The following is a 27,007-nucleotide window of genomic DNA, read 5'->3' on the forward strand; positions in this document are numbered from 1 at the left end:
CTGTGCTTCTTGTATCTGGATATCTATTTACTTCTAGATTTGGGATGTTTTCTGCCATAATTTCTTCAGATATGTTTTGATCTCCTCTCCCTCTTCCCTTTTTGTAACCCCTATAATGCAAATGTTGGCATGTTTAATGTTGTCCCATAGATCTCTATGTTACTTACCTTTTTTTTTCCATTTGTCTTTCTGTCTGTTGTTCTGATTGGGTGATTTACATTTCTCTATCTTCTAGATCACTTATGCATTCTTCTGTGTCATTTAGTCTGCTATTCATTGCTTTTAGAGTGCTTCTAATCTTAGATATTGAATTATCTATTTTTGATTGAATTTTCTTTATATTTTCTAGTTTCTTATCAGATTGATCTGTGTTTAGATCAATTCTTTTCCCTAATTAAGTTAGCATTTTTATTACCAATGTTTTGAATTCTTTTTCTGGTAGATTGTTTATTTCTGTTTCATCATTTTTTTTTCAGGAGTTTTCTCTTACTCTTTCATTTGAGAGTAGTTTCTCTGCCTTTTCATTTTACTTAACTTTCTCTTGCTCTATGGATTTAGGTGAAACAGTTACCTATTATGGTCTTGAAGCTATGCTCTTAGGTGGGAGCATCTCTATGCAGACTGTGTGTGCCCACTTCGTTTGGTGAGAGGGCTGGATTTGGTGTAGACACCAGTCATGTCTTTCCTTAGGGTGTGCTCATAGCTATCACCTTTGTAGTGGATGTGGCTGATGATGGAGGAACTAGATCCTGCACAGGGTGTGAGGTGGGACTTCTCTGTTCAGTGGTTGTCACCACCTGTGAGAAGCAGGACTTAATTCCAAATTGCTGGAGTGGAAACCCTGAGGGTTGGTTTCAAGCCAGCTCTCCTTACTTTTAATTGTGTGTTTTTCCTTCTCCCTGTAATGAGAACTTTGTGCCAAATGAGTGGAGTACTTAAGTAAGTGAGGCTTGTGCACTTACAGAGATCTGATGCTCTGCTTGTGCAGGCATCTGCAGCTAAGCTCAGATGCAGCCCATGTTCACATCATTTCCCTGGTCATGACTGCCCCAGATCTAGTGTTTCACTGTGGCATGGAGTGTCCATGGCTGGAGCGTTCACTCAGCTTGGGCTGGTGTGTTCAGGGAAGTGATTGCAGAAATTATGGTAGCTGTGCTGCCATCAGAAGTCTAGGCTGCTTTGGGGGCACCACTTGAGCAAGCACCAACAGTAGCTGCCACCACTCACCCCCTCCCTGGATTATGCCCCAGATGGCCTCTGTGTCCCTAAGTCTAAGTCCTTTCCCAGGTTCTGGATGCCTTAGATCCAGCACCAAGCTACAGTTTGGGGTTATCAGTGCTGGGGCGTTTGCTCAGCTCAGGTTGGACTGCATGGCTAGGTGGCAGCCAGTGAGGCAGACCTCTCTCTGCCCTGCCTGAGGGCAAGCCAATACCCATGCACTCCTCACAAGTTCAGTGTTGGCTTCGCCATCCCTTCTAGACAAGCAGCTAAGGGGCTTGTCTCTTATGTGTAAGACCCCAGAACTACATGCCCAGTCTATGTCTTTACCTACTAACTCCCCAGGGTGAGTGTTCACCTTTGTGATGTCCCCTTTTCTTCTGAATCCCCTGCCTAAGGCATAGGTTCCAATCCGATCACTCTTCTTCCCATCCTACCTAATTACATGTGTATCTTTCTTACCACCTTGGTTTTACAGGAGTCCTGCCAGTTCCCAGTTAGTTTTCCATGAGAATTGTTCCACATGTAGATGTATTTTTTGATGTGTTCATGGGGAGAGGTGAGCTCCATGCCCTCTTACTCTACCATCTTGATCTCCCCCATCTAAAAACTTATTCTGATGTAGAGTTGCAATTTTCTGATTCCGTCTGTATATTGATACCTCACTAAAACTTTTGTGTACTTCTGCCTTTTTGTCTTTGGTATTAGAGCTCCTTTCAACATTTCTTGTAAGGCAAGTCTAGTGTTAATGACCTCTCAGCTATTGTTATTCTGGCAGTCTTTATTTGTCCTTCATATCTGAATGATGATTTCTCTTGATAAAGTATTCTTGGCTGACCCTTTTTTACTTTCAGTAATTTGAGAACGTCCTTCCACTCCCTCCTGGCCTGTAGAATTTCTTTTGAGAAATCTGCTGATAGCCTAATGGGGGTTCTTTGTAGGTTTCTGTCCCTTTTTTATCTGGCTGCATTTAAAATTCTTTCTTTGTTGTTGATTTGGACAGTTTTAATACAACATGTCTTGGAGAAAGTCTTTATGTGTTGAGTCAATTAGGTGTTTTCTAGAGGGAGGGTATAGCTCAAAGTGGCAGAGTGCATGCTTAGCAGGTACAAGGCCCTGGGTTCAATCTCAAGTACCTCCTTTAAAAAATAAATAAATAAATGAACCTAATTACCCCCCAAAAAAACTCTAAAAAAAATTAGGTGTTTTCTTAGCTTCCTAGACTTGTATATTCATTTCCTTCCCCAGGTTTGGTTAAGTTCTCAGCTATTATTTCTTTAAATAAACTCTCTGCTCCCTTCTCCTCTCTTCTTATTCTGGGATACACATTACCATCATGTTACCCTTCCTAAGAGGGTAGTTCTCATAGAATTTCCTCATTTTTTAAAAGGTCTTAATTATCTTTCCTCTTCTACCTGTTATCATTTCAAAATTTGTACCTTTGAGCTCATAACACTCTCTTCTATGTGATATGTTCTATTTCCAGTGCTTTCTAGTGCATTCTTTATCTCATTTATTGAGTTATTCAGCTCCAGAATATCTGTTTCTATTTTAGCATTTCAATCTCTTTGATAAGATAGTCATTCTGTTCATGAATTTTATTCCTGAGATCATTGAACTGCCTTTCTGAATTTTATTGTATCCTGTTGAGTCTTTTGGAGACAGCTATTTTAAATTTTATATCAGTTAGATCACAATATTCCATGACTTTACCTTTTGTTTTTGGAGAATTGTCATTTTCTTTTTGTGATATATTCTTACTGTTGTTCTTCATGGTGCTTAATGAGTTGTTTCTTAGCCTGCACATATGAAGTATCTGACACCTTTCTTCTTTAGGTAAAGCTTTTATCTATTTATTTTAAAAACTTGATTCTAATAATTCATCAGGTTAGAAATTAAAGACTTTTCTTTTATTTTCCAGTAGATGGCAATATAGTACAAGTTTTTTATTTCTTTTAACCTGAACTGCCTCTGATTATATTTAATAGTGGACATTTTCCACCCTGTCAGATGTGTTGCCAGGTGCCCTCGTTATTGCTGCTTGTACCTCCAGGGTTACTGGTGCCTTGCTGCTGCTGGTATTATGGCCTGAGGCCATGAGATGGCAGGCAGTTCCACTGCATTTACTATCTCTAAGGTCACAGGCTCTACCTTTGCAGGGGAGGGGTGTGGTAGGGGCAACCAGGTGTCACAGGTGCCTCTAACCATGCTGGGTATTGTTGGCTTCAGAGGTGCCACCACTGTGGTTGAGGGGTAGAGAGCCAGATTCATGAGCACCTCCATGCCTGCTGCCACTGCTGCCTAGTTACTTATGGTTGTGAGTACTGGATTCATGTGCTCTGTCTCCCCTACTGCTGTGGGGTTCTTTGGGGCTGCCATGGCTGAGGGCCAGGATTGCAGGCATCACCTCCACTGCTCATTCATTTCTGCCTCCTCTATGTATTCCAGCCCATCTACCTTTAGACATACAGATGTGTGGGGCTCTTTGGCATCCTGTTGCCTTGGGTGGGCAGAGGCACCTTTGTTGAGTTGTGGATGTTTTACTGGTTGTATATTAGAAGGGAGAGACAAAGAGAGCATCTCACTGTGAAATCATGCTGATGTCTCGACTTGTTTAATGCATTTCTTATCTATTTTCCCTGTATATCTGCTTTCTCTACTTTAATTGGGCATTTCTTTTGTTCCATTTTACCTCTTCTATTATTTATACCTCTTTGTAAAATGGTTTAATGTTATACCTTGGGTTTGCACTATGCATTTAAAATAATCTGAGTACACCTTCAAATATTGTACTACTTCATGTATACTGTAAAGACATTATAAGAATATATTTCCAGTTCCTCCTTTCATACATTTCACTTTACATAAAGTATAAATAAGACATTGCTAATATTTTGTATTATAGTCAGCTATACTTAGAAAAATTAAAAATAATAAAGTATTTTACCCTCATTCTATTTCCTGTGCATTCCCATCAACAGTGTATGAGTGTTTCCCTTTCTCCACATCCTTACCACATTTGCTATAGCTATTCTGACAGGTGGAAGGTGATAGCTCATTATGGTTTTGATTTGCATTTTCCTGATGATTAGTGATGTTGAGCATCTTTTCATATGCCTATTGGCCACCTGCATGTCCTCTTTGGAAAAATATCTATTCAGATCTTCTGCCCATCTTTTAATCAATCAAGTTGTTTGTTTTTTTGATATTGAGTTGTATGAGATGTTTATATATGTTGGATATTAACCCCTTATTGGTCATATCATTTGCAAATATTTTCTCCCATTCCATAGATTGTCTTATCATTTAAATTAAGAAACCAATCCCATTTACCATCACATCAAAAAGAACAAAATACCTAGGAATAAACCTACCTAAAGTGGTAAAATACCTGTACTTGGAAAAGTATGACACTGATGAAAGAAATTGAAGATGACACAAACAGATGGAAAGATATACTGTGTTCCTGGATTGGAAGAATTAATATTGTTAATATGACCATACTACCCAGTGAAATATACAGATTCAATGCAATCCTTATCAAAATACCAGGGGTATTTTTCACAGAACTAGAACAAATAATTTTAAAATTTGTATAGAAACACAAAATACCGAAAATATCCAAAATAATCTTGAGAAAGAAAAACAGAATTGGATGAATTATGCTCCCTGACTTGAGACTATGCTACAAAGCTACAGTAATCAGAAAAGCATGGTACTGACACAAGAACAGACACGTGGCTCAATGGAACAGAATAGAGAGCAGAGAAATAAACCCAAACACTTATGGTCAATTAATCTATGACAAAGGAGGCATGAAATACAATGGAGAAAAGACAGTCTCTCAAATAGGAGGTGATGGGAAAATGGGACAGCTACATGTAAAAGAATGAAATTAAAGCATTCTCTAACACCATATAGAAAAATAAACTCAAAATGAATTAAAGACCTACATGTAAGACAGGAAATCATAAAATTTCTAGAGGAAATCATAGGCAGAACACTCTTTGACATAAATCATAGCAATATTTTTGGGAGATCTGTCTCCTAAAGCAAACAAAATAAAAGCAAAAATAAACACATGGGACCTAATTAAATTTAAAAGCTTTTGCACAGCAAAGGAAACCATCAACAAAACAAAAAGATAACCTACAGAATATTTCAAGATTAAAAAAATTTTCCCTTTTGGTTTTTCCTTTGATCCATTGGTTGTTTAGGAATGTGTTGTTTAATTTCCACATCTTTGTAAATACTCCAGCTTTGTCATTGATTTCTAGTTTCACACTATTGTGGTTGAAAAAGATACTTGGTATGATTTGGTAACCAAGCAGGACCCTATGGGGCCTTCCCAGGACAGAACCCCCACCCCGATGTCCTCTACCTGCCTCTTGTTTGTAGGGAAATGTTAGCCTCCTAGGCCTTCCCCAAGTTCCAAGGAATAAATTTAATCAGAGAAATGAGAAAATGCTGAAGGAAAGAAAAATAGCTGAGCAGGACAAAATAATAATAGTTTAGCCATTAAACAAAATCAAGGACCTTTAGTTCCTCCTCAAGGGCTATAGACAATATTCCAAGTCATATCCTTTGAGCTATTTTGCAGATATACTAGCTGCACCAGATGGAAAAAGTTAACTACATAATGACCAGACTGTAGCCATGACATAAGCTGCTCCATCTCACACAATTCCAAGAATTGGCCTCAAGGAAATGGGAACAAGCTGACCCTGGAATAGAAGATTAACTGTACTTAAAACAATGAAGATGATGCTGATCAGACTACTGCATGACCAATTTCAAGATGATTGTTGAAGCTCAGTATGCTGTTCTGCATATACCCCACCCCCCAGCCTGTGCACCCCTGAAACTCTCCTTTAAAAGCTCTTGTCCTCTGATTGGCAGTGAGGATTCGGTTCTTTGGTATATGAGCCCACTTTGTCCCCAGGATTGCCAAGTTTCTCAATAAAGCTACCTTTCCTTTTACCAAACACTTGTCTCTCAGTATAGGATTCCTGAGCAATGTGCAGCCAAACCTGACTTAAGTAACAATTTTAGTCTTAAATTTGCTAAGGCTTGCTTTGTGACCTATCATATTGTTTACCCTGGGGGACGTTCCCTGTACACTTGAGAATAATGTGTATTTTGGTACTATTGGATGAAATATTCAAACTGTTTCTACTAGGTGCATTTGGTCTAGAATCCAATGTTTCCCTGTTGATTTTTTTCTGACTGGATTTGCTATCCATTGCTGAAAGTGGGGCATTAAATTTCTTTTATATTATTGTGTAATTTTTTATTTTACCTGTCTAGTCTGTTAGTATTTGCTTAATAAATTTAAGTGCTCCTATGTTGCATACATATGTTACAAATGTTCATTCTTCTTGATGAATTGACTGCTTTATCATTATATAATGCCCTTCTTTGTCCCTTGTTACCATTTTTGGCTTAAAGTCTATTTTGTATGATGCAAGTATCTTACATTCTCACACACGCTGTCTTTTGGTTTCCATTTGCATGTAATATGTTTTTCCATCCCTTCACTCTGATCCTTATCTGTGTCCTTCAGGCTAAAGTGAGTCCCTTGTAGGCAGCATAGTTATTTTAAAATTCATCCAGCCATTCTATGTTTTTTGATTGGAAAATTGAAACCATTTACATTTAGAGCAGTATCTTTACGTAAGCACTTATTAATGCCATCTTATTTTTTCTGGCTCTTTTGTAGTTCCCTTGTGTCTTTCTTTCTCTCCTGCTTCATTCTGTTGTGAACTGATAATTTTCTGTAGTGGTTTTCTTTGATTCCCATCTTTTGTGAATGTACTGTATGTTTTTGATTTGTGGTTATATTGATGTATACATAAAACATCTTATAGATACTACAATCTATTTTATTCTGATAACAACTTTAACTAGATCACAAAAATTCTACGCTTTTATTTTCCCCTTTTATATTTTTGATGCTGTATTTTACTTTTTTCATATTGTTTATTCATTAACAAATGTTGTAGCTAAGTTATTTTGAATACTCTTGTCACTTAACTCTTATAATAGAGTTAAATGGTTAACACACCACCATATTACAATATTAGAATATTCTGAATCTGAATATATAGTTTTCTTTACCAATGTGTGGTATATTTTCATTTGTTTTTATGTCACCAATTAACATTCTTTCCTTTCAGCTTGAAAAATCTCCATTTAGCAGTTCTTGTAAGGCAGGTATAGTGGTAATGAATTCCCTCAGCTTTTATTTGTCTGGAAAACCATTTCTCCATAATTTATGAATGATAACTTTGCTTAATAGGGTATTAGTTGTTGGCATTTTTTTCTTTCAGCACTTTCTGTATATTATCACATCTCTTCTAGCCTGTAATGTTTCTACTAACAAATCTGCTGAAAGCCTTATGAGGGTTGCCTTATAGGTGACAATCTTTTTTTTTAATTGCTGCTTTTAGACTCTCTTTTTCTTTGATTTTTGACAGTTTTATTATGGTAAATCCTGGAAAGGATCTCTTTAGGTATAGTGGGTTTATTTTCGTAAAATGTTGCCATCTTTCTCCTGTCGTTTTTTATTTGAATTTCTTGTTCTTGATATGACATTTGATTTTTGAGTGAAATTTGGATATTTTGTTTCTTATGAGAGCACAGATTTTTAAAAAACTTTTTTAAACATAATTTACATACCAAACAATTTAGAAATTTACACTGTTTATTTTTTTAAACTTTTTTTATTGAGTTATAGTCATTTTACAATGTTGTGTTAAATTCAAGTGTAGAGCACAATTTTTCAATTATGCATGAACATATATATATTCATTGTCACATTTTTTTTCGCTGTGAGCTACCAAAAGGTCTTGTATATATTTCCCTGTGCTATACAGTATAACCTTATTTATCTATTTTATGTTTCAAAATCCCAGTCTGTCCCTTCCCATCCCCTGTCCCCGTGGCAACCACAAGTTTGTATTCTATGTCTCTGAGTTTGTTTGTTTTGTATTCATTTTTTTTTTTAGATTCCACATATGAGAGATCTCATATGGTAATTTTCATTCTCTTTCTGGCTTACTTCACTTAGAATGACATTGTCCAGGAACATCCATGTTGCTGTAAATGGCATTATGTTGTCATTTTTATGGCTGAATAATATTCCATTGTATAAATATACCACTTCTTCTTTATCCAGTCATCCTTCGATGGACACTTAGGCTGTTTCCATGTCTTGGCTATTGTAAATAGTGCTGCTATGAACATTGGGGTGCAGGTGTCATTTTGAAGTAGGGTTCCTTCTGGATATATGCCCAGGAGCGGGATTCCTGGGTCATATGGTAAGTCTATTCCTAGTCTTTTGAGGAATCTCCATACTGTTTTCCACAATGGCTGCACCAAACTGCATTTCCACCAGCAGTGTGGGAAGGTTCCCTTTTCTCCATAGCCTCTCCAGCATTTGTCATTTGTGGACTTTTGAATGATGCCCATTCTGGCTGGTGAGAGGTGATACCTCGTTGTTTTGATTTGCATTTCTCTGATAATTAGTGATACTGAGCATTTTTTGAATTGCCTATTGATCATTTGTATTTCTTCCTTGGAGAATTGCTTGTTTAGGTCATCTGCCCATTTTTGGATTGGGTTGTTTGTTTGTTTTCTTATTAAGTTGTATAAGCTGCTTATATATTCTGGACATCAAGCCTTTTTGTTTTCACTTGCAAAAATTTCCTCCCATTCTGTAGGTTGTCGTTTTGCTCTACTTATGGTTTCCTTTGCTGTGCAGAAGCTTGTAAGTTAAATTAGGTCTCATTTGTTTATTCTTGCTTTTATTTCTATTGCTTGGGTAGACTGACCTAGGAGAACATTTTTGAAATGTATGTCAGATAGTGTTTTGCCTATATTTTCTTCTAGGAGGTTTATTGTATCTTGTCTTATGTTTAAGTCTTTGATCCATTTTGAGTTGATTTTTGTGTATGGTGTAAGGGAGTGTTCCAGCTTCATTGATTCACATGCTGCTGTCCAGTTTTCCCAACACCATTTGCTGAAGAGGCTGTCTTTATTTCATTGTATATTCTTGCCTCCTTTGTTGAAGATTAATTGACCAAAAGTTTGTGGGTTCATTTCTGGGCTCTCCATTCGTTCCATTGGTCTATATGTCTGTTTTTATACCAATACCATGCTGTCTTGATGACTGTAGCTCTATAGTATTGTCTGAAGTCTGGGAGAGTTATTCCTGCAGCCTCTTTCTTTTTCTTCAGTAATGCTTTGGCAATTCTAGGTCTTTGATGGTTCGCTATAAATTGTATTATGATTTGTTCTAGTTCTATGAAATATGTCCTGGGTAATTTGTAGGGATTGCATTAAATCTGTAGATTGCCTTGGGCAGTATGACCATTTTAACAATATTGATTCTTCCTATCCAGGAGCATGATTTTTTTAAAGTCTTCTTTAATTTCCTACATCCATGGTTTATAGTTTTCCATGTATAAGTCTTTCACCTCCTTGGTGAGGTTTATTCCTAGGTATTTTATTACTTTGGGTGCTATATTAAAGGGGATTGTTTCTTTACTTTCTTTTTCTGTTGATTCATCGTTAGTGTAAAGAAATGCAACTGATTTTTGAACGTTAATCTTGTAACCTGCTACCTTGCTGAATTCCTCAATCACCTCTAGTAGATTTTGTGTGGACTTCTTAGGGTTTTCTATATATAGTATCATGTTTTCAGCATATAATGACACTTTTACCTCTTCTTTTCCAATTTGGATCCCTTTTATTTCTCTCTCTTGCCTGATTGCTGTGGCTACGACTTCCAAGACTATGTTGAATAGGAGTGGTGATAGTGGGCAGCCTTGTTTTGTCCCAGATTTAAATGGGAAGCTTTAGAGTTTTTCACCGTTGAGTACTATGCTGGCTGTAGGTTTGTCATATATAGCTTTTATTATGTTAAGATATGTTTCCTCTATACCCACTTTGGTGACAGTTTTTATCATAAATGGGTGTTGAATTTTATCAAATGCTTTTTCTGCATCTATTGAGATGATCATGTGGCTTTTGTCCTTTCTCTTGTTGATGTGATGCATTACATTGATTGATTTGTGTATGTTGAACCACCTTTGTGTACCTGGGAGGAACCCCACTTAATCATGATGTATAATCTTTTTAATGTACTGTTGGATTCTATTTACTCATATTTTGGTAAGGATTTTTGCATCTATGTTCATCAGTGATATGGTCTGTAATTCTCTTTTTTGGTAGTGTCTTTGCCTGGTTTTGGTATCAGGGTGATGATGGCTTCAGAGAATGAGTTTGGAAGTATTCCCTCCTTTTCAATCTTCTGGAAGAGTTTGAGAAGGACTGGTATGAGTTCTTCTTTGTATGTTTAGTAGAATTCCCTAGTGAAGCCATCTGGTCCTGGACTTTTTTTTGTAAGGAGGATTTTTATTGCTAATTCAATTTCATTTCTAGTGATCAGTTTGTTCAAGTGTTCAGTTTCTTCTTGATTCAGTCTTGGTGTACTGTATGTTTCCAGACACTTGTCCATCTCCTCTAGGTTATCCAGTTTGGTTCCATATAGTTTTTTCATAATATTCTCGTATGATAGTCTGTATTTCTATGTTATTTGTTATAACTTCTCCATTTTCGTTTCTTATTTTGCTTATTTGTGCTTTCTCGGTTTGTCAATTTTATTTTTCAAAAACCAGCTTTTAGTTTGATTGATTTTTCCTATGTTCTTTAAATCTCTATTTTATTTATTTCCTCCCTGATTTTTATTATTTCCTTCCTTCTGCTGACTTTTGGGGTTTTTTGCTCTTCTATTCCTAATTCTTTTAGCTGGTGGGTTAAATTGTTTATTTGAGATTGTTCTTCTTTTATGAGGAAGGCCTGTATCGCTATAAACTTCCCTCTTAGGACTGCCTTTGCTGTGTCCCATAAGTTTTGTGTGGTTGTGTTTTCATTTTCATTTGTCTCAAGGTATTTTTAAATTTCTACTTTGATTTCATCATTGACCTATTGGTTTTTTAATAGCATGTTGTTTAATCTCCATGCTTTCCTTTTTTCTCCTTTGTTTCTCTGTAGTTGATTTCTAGTTTCATGGTATTGTGGTCAGAAAAGATGCTTGAGATAATTTCTATCTTCTTAAAATTGTTGAGGCTTCTTTTGTGCCCAAGTACATGATCAATCCTAGAAAATGTTCCTTGTGTACTTGAAAAGAATGTATATCCTATTTTAGGTGCTGTAATGCTCTGAAAATATCCACCAAATCTAATTTTTCTATTGTATCATTTAATTTATCTGTTGCCTTATTTATTTTCTGTCTGGACGATATGTCTAGTGATGTTAATGTGGTGTTAAAATCTCCGACAATGATTGTATTCCCATCAATATCCCCCCTTATCTCTGTTAGTAATTTGTTATGTACTTGGGTGCTTCTATATTGGGTGCATATATATTAATGAATGTGAAATCCTCATCTTGTATTACTCCTTTAATCAGTATAAAATGTCCTTCTTTATCTTTCTTTATAGCCTTTGTTTTAAAGTCTATTTTGTCTGAAATCAGTACTGCAACACCTGCTTTTTTGGCTTTTCCATTTGCATGGAATATCCTTTTCCATCCTTTCACCCTCAATCTTTGTGTCTCCTTCTCCCTAAAGTGGGTCTCTTGTATGCAGCATATTGGAAGTTCTTGCTTAATTATCCAGTCTGCCACTCTATGTCTTTTGATTGGAGCATTTAGTCCATTAACATTTACAGTAATTAATGATAGATGTGTGTTTATTGCCATTTTGAACTTAGTTTTGCAGTTGATTTGTTTTTTCCTCTTTGTTCCTTTCTTCTTCCTTTTGTGGTTTGGTAATTTTCCTTTGTACTATCTTGGATTTTATTTAGTTTTTGTGACTCCCTTGTAAGTTTTTGGCTTGTGGTTACCGTTGTTTGCAAGTCTATTAACCCATTATTATAACTGTTTGTATTAAACAGATAGTAATATAATCTCAAACACATCCTACTGAGAACAAAAAATTGTAGGAAGAAAGAAAAAAATACTCTAAATTTTCTTGCTTCCCTCTCCCACTCTTAATGATTTAGATGTCTTCTTTTACAATTTTGTGTTTATTCTATTTGTAATTGACAGTAGTTATCACCTTTCCAGTTATGAGTTTCTCATTTCTGTAGCATCCTTCTTCTTTTCTATTTAGAGTATAGCTGTCAATATTTCTTTAGCATGGATTTAGTGTTGCTAAACTCTTTTAGGTTTAGCTTGTCTGTGAAATTCTTTATCTCTCCTTGTAATCTAAAGTATAGACTTGCTGTATAAAGTATCTGAGGCTGTGTCTTTTTTTTTAAACATTTTTTATTGATTCATAATCATTTTACAATGTCATTCTAAGTGAAGTAAGCTGGAAAGAGAAAGAAAAATACCATATGAGATTGCTCATATGTAGAATCTAAACAAACAAACAAACAAACAAAGCATAAATACAAAACAGAAATAGACTCACAGACATAGACTACAAACTTGTGGTTGCCAAGGCTGCATCTTTTTTTCATTCAGGACTTTGAATATATCTTGCCACCCTCTTCTGGCCTGTAGTGTTTGTGTAGAGAAACCAGCTGAGAGCCTTATGGGGGTTCCCTTGTAACTCGCTCTTTGTTTTTCTCTTGCTGCCTTTAGGATCATTTCTTTATCCTCGACTCTGGCCATCTTGATCATGATCTGTCTTGGTGTGGTTTGTTTGGATTCTTCCTGTTTGGGACCCTCTGAGCTTCCTGTACTTGGATATCTGTTTCTTTCTTTAGGTTTGGGAAGTTTTCAGTCATGATTTCTTCAAATACCTTTTCAATCCCCTTTACTCTTTCTTCCCCTTCTTGAACCCCTATTATGCATAGATTGACATGCTTTATATTATCCCATAGGTCCCTTATGTTGTTTTCATTAGTTTTTATGTTTTTTCTCTCAGCTGTTCTGATTGGGTGCTTTCTGTTTTCCTGTCTTCTAGGTCACTTATTCATTCCTCTTCATTATCTAGTCTGCTTTGTATAGCCTTTAGATCAGCTGTTATCTCAGCAAATGGATTTACCAATTCTACTTGGCTCTTCTTTATAGCTTCAATTTCATTTTTGACATATTTTATATCTCTAAACACTATCTCTTTTAGTTCCTTCAGTAGTTTGATCACTCCTTTTTTGAAATCTTGTTCTAGTAGGCCATCAATGTCTATTTCCTTGATTGTGCTTTCAGGGAATTTCTCTTGCTCTTTTATTTGGAAGTGGTTCCTCTGCTTCTTCATCTTGCTCATATGTCTCTGTCACTGTGGCTTATGGAGTATCAGTTATCTATTGTGGTCCTTAAGTAGTTTATTTATTTATCTATTTAATGCCTATGCAGGAATAAAACTTTAAAAAAAGAGAGAGAAAGAGAATTTTAAAAGAAGAGAGGAAAAAATGGTTTGAAAACAGTGTATAATCAATAATAGAAGAGCAAGTTGAGGCAGAATAACAACTGAATTGAGACAGCTTTTTAAAAACCTTAAAAAAAAGGAAAAAAGAGCAAAAGACAATATTTGAAACCTGTGTATAATCAATAACAGGAGATCAAAACCAAGAGAAATAAACATAAAATGAGGTGGATTTTTAACAAATTGTAATAATAAAAATATTTTGAAAGGTAAATTTAAAAGGTGTTAAATTTGGAAACATATACAATTGTTTAAAAAGTAAATATTAAAAAGGTAATAGAAAATAGAACAGATAAAAAAATGGTTTAAAAAAAGGGGGGTTGTGGTGTTCTCCTGGAGCCTGTGCACTCTTAATGATTTTATTGAGAAGTCTTTCTGTCTTCGCCCTGTTTCACGAACTCAGCTTGCTGTTTCCAGAGGCCCTCCTTTGGTGCCCTGGTCTGTGCTGCTCCCAGTGCCTGTCAGCAAGCAGATCACGCCCCCTCCCAGCACCGTGATCAGGTGCTGTGTTCCTGCCAGGAAGGCAGGTGGCCACCTGCCCCCTCCCTGCGCTGGTTTCTCTGCTGCTCTGTGCAGCTGCCTGCTCTGCCTTGAGTCTGAACTCCATAGGCGAGCTCGGGGAAGACCAAGGAACAGCCCCGCCCCTGCTCCATGCCATAACTCAGCTTGTTGTTTGTCTTGGTGGCGCAAGTTCTCTGAAGTACCAGGACAGAAATATCCTAACTGCCTCAGGGCTGTAAACAAGTCTCCAACTTGCCTTTGAGGCTGCTAAGCCCTTAGGTAGGGATTCAGGTTTCCACCCTGCCCCTGCCTGGGTGCTAACCGCTGGAGGATATTGCGGCTGTGCCTGAGCCCCACCTCTCTTCACCCAAAAACGTTCCGCGGGTTTTCAGAGATGGGGTTATGGCACCCTTCCCTTCAGGGCACATCAGCCATGTCGTTTTATGGAGGGCCCAGTTTGTTTTGCCCTGTGTACCCACTCATCTGTGGCACACAGCACCCTGCAGTCCCCTGGGGCTGCCTCAATGCAGCTACCCCTGTCCTCTTCCTGGCTTGAGCAGCCTGTCCCATCTCCCAGCTGCCAGCTCGCATCTAGGGCTTGGTGTCACAGGGACCCTTTGTGCCCATTTAACTTAGTTCTGTCGGTCAAGGGGTGCTCCGTACAGATCCAAGCCTCAGAGGCTCCCCCTCCGCCCCGCTGGCCTCTCCGTTGGAGAGGGGGGGACCCTGCAAACGAGCGCTATTCCTCCTTTGCTACTCCCTCTCCTTGGAACTGGTCCTGCAGTGTTTTGCCTTTTCTTTTTTCTTTTTTCCTTTTCTCCTACCAGATTTTTGGTGTCTTTGTCTTTGGAAGAGAGTGATGTTCTGTCAGAGTTTGGCAGGTGCTTTGGCTGAGTAGGTCCGTGGATGTGTTTTGGTGTATTTGTGGGAGAGGGTGAGCTACGAGCATCCTTCTACTCCACCATCTTGACCCCCTTCTACCTACTCTGTTTAATTCAATCACTTGTAATATATTTGTATATTGTGCAACCATCACTACAGTCAACTTTAGAATATTTTTATCATTCCAAAGGAAAACCCATGCCTTTTATCTTTCATCTTCTATTTCCCCTCCTTAGCACTAAGCAACCACTGATCTATTTTCTATTTTCATAGACTTTCACATTCCGGACATGTAGTATAATTGGAATCATACAGTATATCCAGCAAAGATATCTTTCAAAAATTAGAGCAAAATATGAACATTCCTAGATAAAAACTGATTAATTTATTTTCTAGCATACCCATTTTAACTAAAGAAACTTCTTCAGGATGAAATAAAATGACTCCAGATAGTAATTTGAATCTGCATGAGGAAACAAAGGTCACTGGTAAAGGTAATTGTGCAATTATGAAAGATAATTTAAATGTATATTTCTTCCTTGAGGTGATTGAAAAAGCAATAGTATATGGTTATATGCATATAATTGTATCATTGGACTGATAATATAAAAATATAATATTTTGTCCATAACAGCCCAAAGGTTGTGGGTAGGAGTCAAAGCTATGTTGTCTAAGAAAATTAATCTTATATAAATCTCTTTTAGCTGGCTTTTTCTGACCAGAGCTCTAGCAGAAGGGAGGATGCAGCCTTATTTTTGCCAAGTGGAGTTAAAAGTCCAAGTTCCTCAATCTTTCTCCATTTAAACCTGAGGAGGGTGAGCTCCTCATTATTTTCAGGTAGACATGGAGTTTCTGGTTCCTCACTATGCCTCTACTAATGCCTCCTTGCCTAAGATGGTAAGAGTCTTCCTTTCCCCCAATGGCCTCTGCTGATACTACAGGGCATGAGAGGTGTACTTGCTGCTCAGCAAAGTTGAAAATTGGTCTCTCCCTAGGCATCTGCTACCATCACCTATGTGGAAGAGAAGAGGGATATTTCATTTACAGACGAGAGTAGAAATCCAGGCTCCCATCGTGGTCTACACTGACACCATGTGGAAACAGTGACTCATTACAAGTGGAAGGCATAAAAGTTTATGCTCCCTACTTGGCTTTCTTTTACAACCTCACCTTCCCTACTCCTAGTGTTGTTACAACCTTGAAAAGGTTTAAATCTGGGCTGTTGATCTTTGCTGACAGGGAAGTGGGTGGTACCAGTTTTTTGAATGGCATTTAGCTGAAGTAGTGAAATTATTATCTAAAAGTGAAATTATTGTCTATTTTCTATCTTATTAGCCTAATTTATCCTGATTTTTTAAAAAAATTGAAGTATAGTTGATTTACAATATTGTGTTAGTTTCAGATGTACAGCAAGGTGATGTAGTTATTTTTTCTTACTATATTCCATTATAGGTTATTGCAAGATACTGAATATAATTCCCTGTGATATACAGTAAACCCTTGTTGCTTATATATTTTATTTATAGTGGTTTGTTTCTGTAAATCCCATACTCCTAATTTATCCCTCCCTCCATCCTCTCCCCATTGGTAACCATAAGTTTGTTTTCTATGTGAGTCTGTTTGTTTTGTATACAGCAAAATGATTCTCATATATATATAAATTTTATTTTATGACACAGGATATATAAGTGTACTTAACTGAGGGCAGTACCAGTCCCTAGAGAGTATTGTTGAAGATTTTGGATTGCATTTATATAGTTATATTAATACTAGGTGATTACATTCAGGTTTAATAGGTAGAATCAGGTACTCTAGACCTACTTCAGTGCCTGTCAAGGTCCTATCCCACAAAAAATTGTCCTACGTCCTATAAAATTTTGTACAATTCCTCTGGATTATTCATATAGGTAAAAAAAAATCCATGTATAATTATCTTACTTTAGAACATAATTCTGTTTCACATATAAACACAAAGATTTTTGCATGAGTTTTCTAAGAATTCACTTACAGTATAAGAGAAACCAAGAGAAACATACTTTTATTGTCATTATTATTTTATGTTTTTCTGAGCTTTACCAACATTTGTTTATTATATCAGAAATTCAGATCATGTTTTTCATTTTTAAAAAATTGAAGTATAGTTGATTTATAATGTTCTGTTAGTTTCTGATGTACAGCAAGGAGATTCTATATATATATTTCCAGGTTCTTTTACATTATAGGTTATTATAAAATACTGATTATAGTTCCCTGTTCTGTGCAGTAAGGCCTTGTTGTTAATCTATTTTATACATGGTAGTGTGTATCTGTTAATTCCAAGCTCCTAATTTATCCCTCCCTCTCTTTCCTTTTTGGTAACCATAAATTTGTTTTCTATGTCTGTGAGTCTATTTCTGTTTTGTAAATAAGTTCTTTTGTGTCTTTTTTTTTTTAAGTTTTCACATATAAGTGATATATGATATTTGTCTTTCTCTTTGTGACTTACTTCAGTTAGTATGATAATCTCTAGGTCCATCCATGTTGCTGCAAATGACATTATTTCATTCTTTTTTATGGCAGAGTAATATTCCATTGAATATATGTACCACTTCTTCTTTATCCATTCATCTGTTGGTGGACATTTAGGTTGCTCCCATGTTTTGGCTATTGTAAATAGTGCTGCTATGAACATTGGGTTGCATGTATCTTTTCTAATTAGAGTTTTTACCTTTTCTAGATATATGCCCAGGAATGGGACTGCTAGATCATACGGTAAGCCTATTTTTAGTTCTTTAAGGAAACTCCATACTGTTTACCATAGTGGCTGCACCTGTGGACTTTTTGGTGTTAGCCATTCTGACAGGTGTGAAGTGATCCCTCATTGTAGTTTTGGTTTGCATTTCTTTAATAATTAGCAATGTTGAGCATCTTTTCATGTTCCTGTTAGCCATCTGTATGTCTTCCTTGGAGAAATATCTATTTAGAGCCTCTGCCCATTCTTTGATTGGATTGTTTGTTTTTTCGATATTGAGTTATATGAACTGTTTGCATATTTTGGATATTATCATTCACATTGCTTGTCATTCACATTGTTTGCAAATATTTTCTCTCATTCTGTAGGTTGTCTTTTGTTTTGTTGATGGTTTCCTTTGCTGCACAAAAACTTTTAAGTTTGATTTGGTCTCATTTGTTTATTTTTGCTTTTGTTTCTTTTGCCTTAGGAGACTGATCTAAGACAGTATTGCTACCATTTATGTCAACAAATGTTTTTTCTATGTTCACTTCTAAGAGTTTTATGGTGTCATGTTTTATATTTAGGTCTTTTGAGGTAATTTTTGTATATGGTATGAGAGAGTGTTTTAATTTTATTAACTTACATTTAGCTGTCCAGCTTTCCCAGCACCACTTGTTGAAAAGACTGTCTTTTCTCCATTATATATTCTTGCTGCCTTTGTCATAAATTAATTGACTATAGATGTGTGGGTTTATTTCTTGGCTCTCTATTCTGTTACATTGACCTATATGTGTATTTTTGTTCCAATGCCATGTTTTTTAGATTACTGTAGCTTTGTAGTATACTCTGAAGTCTGGAAGGGTTGTACCTCCAGCTTTGTTTTTTTTCCTCAGGATTCCTTGGTGTAGTCAAGGACTTTTGTTGTTCATGTAAGTTTAGGATTATTTCTTTCAGTTCTGTGAAAAATGTTCTCTGTATTTTGATAGGGATTGTATTAAATCTGTAGATTGCTTTGAGTAGTTTGGCCGTTTTAACAATTTTAATTCTTCCAAACTGAGAGCATGGAATATGTTTCCATTTATTTGAATCATCTTCAATTTTCTTCAGTTTTTTATAATTTTCAGCATATAGGTCTTTCACCTCCTTGGATAAGTTTATTCCTAGGTATTTTATTTTATTTCATTTTTTGATGTGATTTTACATGGGATAGTTTTTTTTTAAACTTTCTTTTTCAGACATTTCATTATCAGTGTAAAGAAATGCAGCAGATTCCTGTATATTAATCATTTTTTTCTTTTTTTCCTGTATATTAATCTTGTATCCTGCAACCTTTCTGAACTTATTAGCTCTAAGAGTTTTTGGGTGGGCATTTTTAGGGACTCTATATAGAATATCATGTCATCTGCAAATAGTGACAGTTTTATCTCTTCTATTTCAAGTTGAATACCATTTATTTATTTTTCTTGTCTGATTGCTATGGCTAGGACTTCCAATACTATGTTGAATAAAAGGAGTGAAAGTGGGCATCCTTGTCTTGTTCCTGAATTTAGTGGGAAGACTTTCTGTTTTTCACTGCTGAGTATTATGTTGGCTGTGGGTTTGAGGTAAATGGCCATTATTATGTTGAGATATGTTCCCTCCATAACCACTTTGATGAGAGGTTTTTTAATCATAAATGGATGTTGAATTTTGTTCAAATGTTTTTTCTGTGTCTATGAAGATGATCTTGTGGTTTTTGTTTTTGTTTTTGTTGTTGTTAATGTCATGTATCACATTGATTTGCTTATGGCGAACCATCCTTGTGACACTGGAATGAATCTCTCTTTATTATGGTGTATGATCCTTTTTATGTGTTGTTGGATTCAGTTTGCTAGTATTTTGTTGAGGATTTTTGCATCTATACTCATCAAAGACCCTGGCCTGTAATTTTCTTTTTTATTCTTTTTTAAAGTAATGTCTTTGTTTGGTTTTGGTATCACATTAATGGTGGCTTCATAGAATGACTTTGGAAATTTTCCCTCCTTTTCAATTTTGTTTTTTTGCAATAGTTTGGAATAGGTATAAGTTCTTCTTTGTATATTTTTGAAGAATTCCCCAGGGTAGCCATCAGGTCCTGGAATTTTATTTGTAGGAGGTTTTTTTGTTTGTTTTTTGTTTTTGTTTTTGTTTTTAAATTACAGATTCTGTTTCACTTCTAGTGAGTGATCTGTTCAAATGGTCTGTTTCTTCTTGGCTCAGTTTTGGCTGTATGTTTCTAGAAACTTGTCTGTTTCTTCTAGATTGTCCAGTTTGTTGGCATATAACTGTTCATAGTATTCTCTCTCTGTCTCTTTCTCTTTTATTTATTTTATTTATTTATTTTTGTACTTCTGTGGTATCAGTTGTTATTTCTCCTCTTTCATTTCTTATTTTGTTTATTTGGGTCCTCCCTCTGTTTTCCTTGGTGATCCTGGATAAAGGTTTGTTGACTTTGTTTATCTTTTCAAAAAATCAGCTCTTAGTTTTATTGATCTTTTCTATTGTTTTTTTTTTTTTTTAATCTCTATTTTCTTTATTTCCTCTCTGGCCTTTATTATTTCCTTCCATCTGTTGACTTTGAATTTTTTTTGCTCTTCTTTTTCTTGGTCTTTTAGTTGTTCTCAGTTTCAGTAGTTTGGTTCATTGGCCTTTGTTTTATACTCAATTTTGTATGTTATGAGTATTACTACTCCTGCTTTCTTGTTGTTTCCATTTGCATGAAATATCTTTTTCCATTCCACCACTCTCAATCTGTGTGTGTCATTTACCCTGAAGTATGTCTCTTGTAGGCAGCATATTTTAGGTTCTTTTTTTTTTTTTTTTAAATCCAGCCTCCCACTCTGTCTTTTGATCAGAGAATTTAGTCCATTGACTTTTAAAGCAATTATTGATAGATTTTTACTTATTGTCATTTTAATCATTGTTTTCCAGTTGTTTTTGTAGTTCTTTGTTCATTTCTTCTTTATTTTCCTTTTTATAGTTTGATGATTTTCTTTTGTAGCATGATTTAGTTGTTTTCTATTTGGTTTTTGTGAGTCTATTGTATTTTTTTATTATATAGTTTTGATTTGTGTTTACCATAGAGTTCAAGTATGTTGACCCATACATATATCTACTTGTTTTTAACTAATAGTCATTCAAATTCAAACACATTCTAAAAGGTCTACATTTTTATACTCCCTCTTCTGTATTTTGTGATTTTGATGTCCTATTTTACATCTTCATGCTTATTCTTTTGCTGTTAATTGTAGTTGTAATCACTTTTACAAGAATTTTTTGATTGTTGTTGACTCTATGTACTGGCTTATTTGAGTGATCTTCAATCCTTTTATGTATTTGCCTTTCCTATTAGGATTTTCCATCTGCTGTAGATTCTTGCTTATTTCTATTTAGAGACAACTCTTAAATATTTCTTTTAGGTTGGATTTAGTATTACTGAATTCTTTTAGTTTTTGCTTGAAATTCTTTATCTTGTTTTTTATTCTAAGTGATTATTTTGCTGTGTAGAGTATCCTAGGTTGCAGGTTTTTCCCTTTTAGGACTTTGAATCTATCATGACACTCCTTTCTGGCTTGCAAAGTTTCTGCAAAGAAATCAGCTGATAGCGTTATGGGGCTCCCTTGTAACTGACTCCTTTTTCTTTCTGTCTTTAGAATCCTCTCTTCATCTTTAACATTTCCCCTTTTAAATATGATATGTTTTGGTGTGGGTTTGTTTGCATTCATCTTGTTTGGGACCCTCTGTGCTTCCTGTACTTGCATGTCATTTTTCTTCTTTAGTTTTGGAAAACTTTCAGCAATACTTCCTTTAAATACATTTTTGATCCCTTTCTCTCTGCCTTTTCCTTCTGGAACCCCTTTATGCATAGGGGTTTTATTATCTCATGTTTTATTTTATCTCATATATCTCATATGTTGCTTTGATTTTCTTTCTGTCTGATGTTCTGATTGGGTGATTTCCATTATTCTATCTTCTAGATCACTTTTTCATTCTTCTGTGTCATTTGGTCTGCTATTATTTCTTCTAGATTAATTTTTATCTCAGCAATTGAAATTTTTGATTGGTTCATCTTTATGATTTAATTACTTGTCACAGTGATCTGTATTTCTATCAATAATGTTTCTTAATTTGATTAGTATTTTTATTATCATCTTTTTGAACTCCAGGCCTAGTAGACTGGTGAGCTTTGTTTCATTATTTGTTCTTTCAGGGGATCTGTCTTGTTCTTTTAATTGGGAGCAGTTCCTCTGCCTTTTCATTTTACTTAACTTTCTCTTTCTCTATGAATTTAGGAGAAACAGTTATCTAGTGTGGTCTGATTTTTATGGGGAGCATCCCTGTGTAGACTGTGTTCAGTGTTTTTGTTGTGAGGGCTGGTTTTGGCATGGATGCCAGCCATGTCTTTCCTCAGGGTGTGCTGGCCATTATCCCCTTAATAACAGGTGTTGTTGTTGAGATATTTAGAGCCTGTGCAAGATGTGAGGCAGGGCTTTCGCTCTGCTCCATGACCGTCACTGCCCTGTCAGGGGTGTGGTCTGCTCCTCAGTTGTTGGAGTGTAAGCCCTGAAGGTGGGGTTCAATCAGGCACCATTGCCCTTGAGTGTTTGCCCTGCCCCAAAGGAGGTGATTGGTGAAGCAAGTGAGGCCTGTGCAGTCACAGAGGACCTATGCACCACCAATGTATGCATCTATAGTTCTGCTCAGAAGTAGCCCAAGGTTGCATCCCTTTCTCTGTTGTGTTCATCCCCATTGTAATGTGATGCTGTGGTATGGAGTAGGGTGGAGCTTGAGATTGGGGTGTTGTGGCTGCATGAATTGAGTTGGCTGCACTGCCACCTGAGATCTGGGCTGCCTCTATGGAAGTCTTCTCCCAGGACCTGTCTGCCCCAGATGTAGTGCTAAGCTGTGATGTGGAGTGGGCAGAGCTGAGGTGCTCTTGCTGGAAGATGAACCACTGTGTGCTCCTGCATGCACTGACTGTGTCTGCTGCTGCTCTACCCAGACCACACCCCAGGCCCTCGAGGCAGTCTCTGCATAGTTAGATAAGTCCTCTCCTAAGGCCCATCTTTCCAAGATTCAGCTCAGCCCTTGCACACTCCTGTGGCACTGCCCCATACATCTGCTGACAATGGCCACCATCGCTCCATGCCACCTGTTTGCATGCTGACAATGACCTCTGTGGCTCCACTCAAATCCCAGTCCAGGAGGCCTGGTCTATATCTGCATAGCTAGACTGAGATCTCATGCCAAGCCATGGTACAGAGTGAGTAGGGCCGGGGTGTTTGCCCCTTTGGATTGGATAGTGCAGTTAGGCTGCAACTGCCAGTGGAAGACTCTTTCCACCCTGATTGTTGGCAAGCCATAACTCAGTCTCTCCTCATGAGTAGAGTCTAGGATTCTCTAACTCTTCTGTCTGTTCCAGTGGATTTTCCAGCAGGCAAGAGGGCTTGTCTCCCCTGGAAAGACCCCAGGACTGGCATGCTTGGCCTGCTCACTCACCAGTACCAAGGTCCACCTGTGAGGACTTTCTCTTCCTTTCACATCCCTCCCAGGGGTTCAGGTCCTGACTTCATGACTTTTTTTTTTTTTTTGTCCTACTTCATTATATGGAGATCTTTTTTGCAGCTTTGGTTGTATAGTTCTGCCAGTTTCCAGTTAGTTTTCCATGAGAATTGTTAACATGTAGTTGTATTTTTGATGAATTGTGGGGGAAAGTGAACTCTATATCCTCTTACTCTGCCATCTTGATCCCAGCCTCTGCCCTATCCTGATTTTTGGCTAGAGAGATTAAGATTTTTTAAAGGTCTTTTAAAATCTGCATCCATTTAATTTCCAGGTTGCTGGGCTTTTCAGCTCCAACTCTGGAATGTCTGAGGCAGAGAGAAAGCTTACAGAAATCACCATCCTGTTATTACTAGTTTGCCCAGATATATACCCAGGAGTGGGATTGCTGGATCATATGGTAACTATTTTTAGTTTTTAAGGAAGCTCTATATTGTTCTCCATAGTGGCTGCACCAATTTTCATTCCCACAAATAGTATAGGATGATTTCTTTTTATCCACACCCTCTCCAGCGTTTATTATTTGTACACTTTTCAATGATGGCCATTCTGACCAGTGTGAGGTGATACCTCATTAGTTTTGATTTACATTTCTCTAATAATTAATTAAGTTGAGCATCTTTTCATGTGCCTGTTGGCCATGTGTGTCTTCTTTGGAGATGTATGTATTTAGGTCTTCTGCCCATTTTTTTATTTATTTATTTTTTATATTGAGTTGTATGACCTGTTTGTGTATTTTGGAAATTAATCCCTTGTCATTTGTATCATTTGCAATTTTCCCCTATTCCATAGATTGTCTTTTCATTTTGTTGATTATTTCCTTTGCAGTGCAAAAGCTTTTAAGTTTAATTAAGTCCCAATTGTTTATTTTTGCTTTTGTTTCCACTACTCTAGGAGATGGATCCAAAAAAATATTGTTACAATTTATGTCAAAGAGTGACCTGCCTATATTTTCCTCTAGGAGTTTTAGAATATTTGGTCTTACATTTAGGTCTTTAATTCATTTTGCATTTATTTTTGTATATGGTATTAGAGAATGCTCTAATTTCATTGTTTCATATGTAACTGTCCAATTTTCCAAGCACCACTTATTGAAGAGACTTGTCTTTTATATATTGTATATTTTTGCATCCTTTCTTATAGATTAATTAATCATAAATGCAGGGGTTTATTTCTGGACTTTCTATCCTGTTACATTGATCTGTATGTTTTTGTGCCAGTATCATGCTGTTTTGATTACTGTAGCTTTGTAGCATAGTCTCAAACCAGGGAGTGTGATTCCTCCAGCTCTGTTCTTTTTTCTCAGGATTGTTTTGGTTATTCGGGGTATTTTGTGTTTCCAAACAAATTAAAACTTTTTTTGTTCCATTTCTGTGGAAAAGTGCCATTTGTAATTTGACAGAGATTACATTGAATCTGTATATTGCCTTGGGTAATATGGCCCTTAACAATATTGAGTCTTTCAATCCAATAACATGGTATATCTTTTCATCTGTTTGTGTCATCTTCAGTTTCTTTCATCAGTGTCTTATAGTTTTTGGAGTATAGGTCCTTTGCCTCCTTAGATAGTTTTATTCCTAGATATTTTTATTCTTTTTGATACAATGGTAAATGGGATTATTTCCTTAATTTATTCTTCTGATATTTCATTATTACTGGATAGAAATGCAACTGATTTCTATATAATAATTGTGTATCTTGCAACTTACTCAATTCATTCATGGGCTGTAGTAGTGTTCTAGTGACATCTTTAGGATTTTCTACGTATAGTATCATGTCATCTGCAAACAGTGGCAGTTTTATTTCTTCCTTTCCAATTTGAATTCTTTTTATTTCCTTTTCTCCTCTGATTGCTGTGACTAGGACTTCCAATACTATGTTGAGTAAAAGTGTTGAGAGTGGGCATCCTTATCTTGTTCCTGATCTTAGAGAGAATGCTTTCAATTTTTCACCATTGAAAATGATGTTAGTTGTGGGTTTGGCATATATGACTCATTATGTTGAGGTAGGTTCCCTCTATGCCCTCTTTCTGGGGAGTTTTATTTTAATCATAAATGAATGTTGAATTTTACTAAAAGCCTTTTCTGCATCTACTGAGATGATCATATGGGTTTTATTCTTCCATTTGTTAATGTTGTGTATCACACTGATTGATTTACAGGTATTGAAAAATCCTTGTATCTCTGAGATAAATCCCATTTGATCATGGTGTATGGTCCTTTTAATATATTGTTGGATTCAGTTTGCTAACATTTTTTGAGGATTTTTGCATCTATATTCATCAGTGATATTGGCATGTACTTTTCTTTTGTGGTGGTATCTTTGTTTGGTTTTGGTATCAGGGTGATGGTGGCCTCATAGAATGAGTTCAAATGCACTCCTTTATTTGCAATTTTTTGGAATAGTTTTAGAAGGATAGGTGTTGACTCTTCTCTAAATGATTGGTAGAATTCACCTGTTACTTGAAATATTTTAAATGAAAAATCTGTTGTCATCCTGTTTTTTTTGGTTCTTTGGTACTGAAAGTTTCTATTTTTCTGATTGATTTTAATATATTCTTTTTATGATTGATTTTAAAGATTTTATATGATTTGTTTAATGTTTCTTGTGCCTGGGATTTCTTAATTATATTGGACTTATGAATTTATAGTTTTTATTACATTTAGAAAAAATTTTACCCATAGTTGTTTTTTATTTTTTATTCAGATATAATTAAAAAAGTATAAAATTTGTTTCTTTAATGCATATAATTCTGTGGTTGTTATTATATGCATAGTTATGTAACTTTCACCACTGTCTTACTGCAGAGCATTTTTATTACCATAAGAAGATACCCCATACTAATTAGCATTCATTCCTTTTTGTTCCCTTTTTCAGTCTCTGGAAATCATTAATCTACTTTATATCCTATTGATTTCTCTATTCTGGAATTTTATATAAATGGAGTAATAAACTATGTGATGTTTTGTGACTGGCTTTACTAGTGTTACTTTAACACTAAGCATACTATTTTTTAAATTTAAATTAAATTTAATTTAATTTTTAATATATTTTTATTGATGTATAGTCAGTTCACAATGTTGTGTCAATTTCTGGTTTACAGTACAATACTTCTGCCATATAGGAACATACATATATTCATTTTCACATTATTTTTAAACATAAGTTACTATAAGATTGGATTGGATTGGATTGGATTGAATATAGTTCCCTGTGCTATACAGTATAAAGTTGTTGTTTATCTATTTTATATATATTAGTTAGTATCTGCAAATCCCAAACTCCCAATTCATCCCTTCCTACCCTCTACCCCTCCTGGTAACTATAACTTTGTTTTCTATGTCTGTGAGTCTGTTTCTGTTTTGTAAATATGTTCATTTGTCTTTTTTTTTTTTTAGATTCCACATATAAGTGATATCATATGGTATTTTTCCTTCTTTTTCTGGCTTACTTCACTTAGAATGACATTCTACAGATGCATCCATGTTGCTGCAAATGGCATTACTTTATTATTTTTTATGGCTGAGTAGTATTCCATTGTATAAATATACCACAGCATCTTTATCCAGTCATCTGTCAATGGACACTGAGGTTGTTTCCATGTCTTGGCTATTGTAAATAGTGCTGCTGTGAACAAAAAGTGCATGCATCTTTTTGCATTAAGGTTCCATTCCCTC

General features: G+C 35.9%; 1 protein-coding gene across 1 annotated transcript in view; it reads left to right on the top strand.

Moving 5' to 3' along the window:
* NAP1L2 (nucleosome assembly protein 1 like 2) overlaps positions 1-27,007 on the top strand; it is a 145,940-nt gene that overhangs the window by 14,487 nt on the left and 104,446 nt on the right. The window contains exon 2 of the mRNA XM_064483034.1: positions 17,754-17,788. The gene's annotated coding sequence lies outside the window, so the exon portion shown is untranslated. The remainder of the gene's footprint in view (positions 1-17,753; positions 17,789-27,007) is intronic.

This window comes from Camelus dromedarius, chromosome X (genome assembly GCF_036321535.1).
Source record: "Camelus dromedarius isolate mCamDro1 chromosome X, mCamDro1.pat, whole genome shotgun sequence".
NCBI classification, from domain to species: Eukaryota; Metazoa; Chordata; class Mammalia; order Artiodactyla; family Camelidae; genus Camelus; species Camelus dromedarius.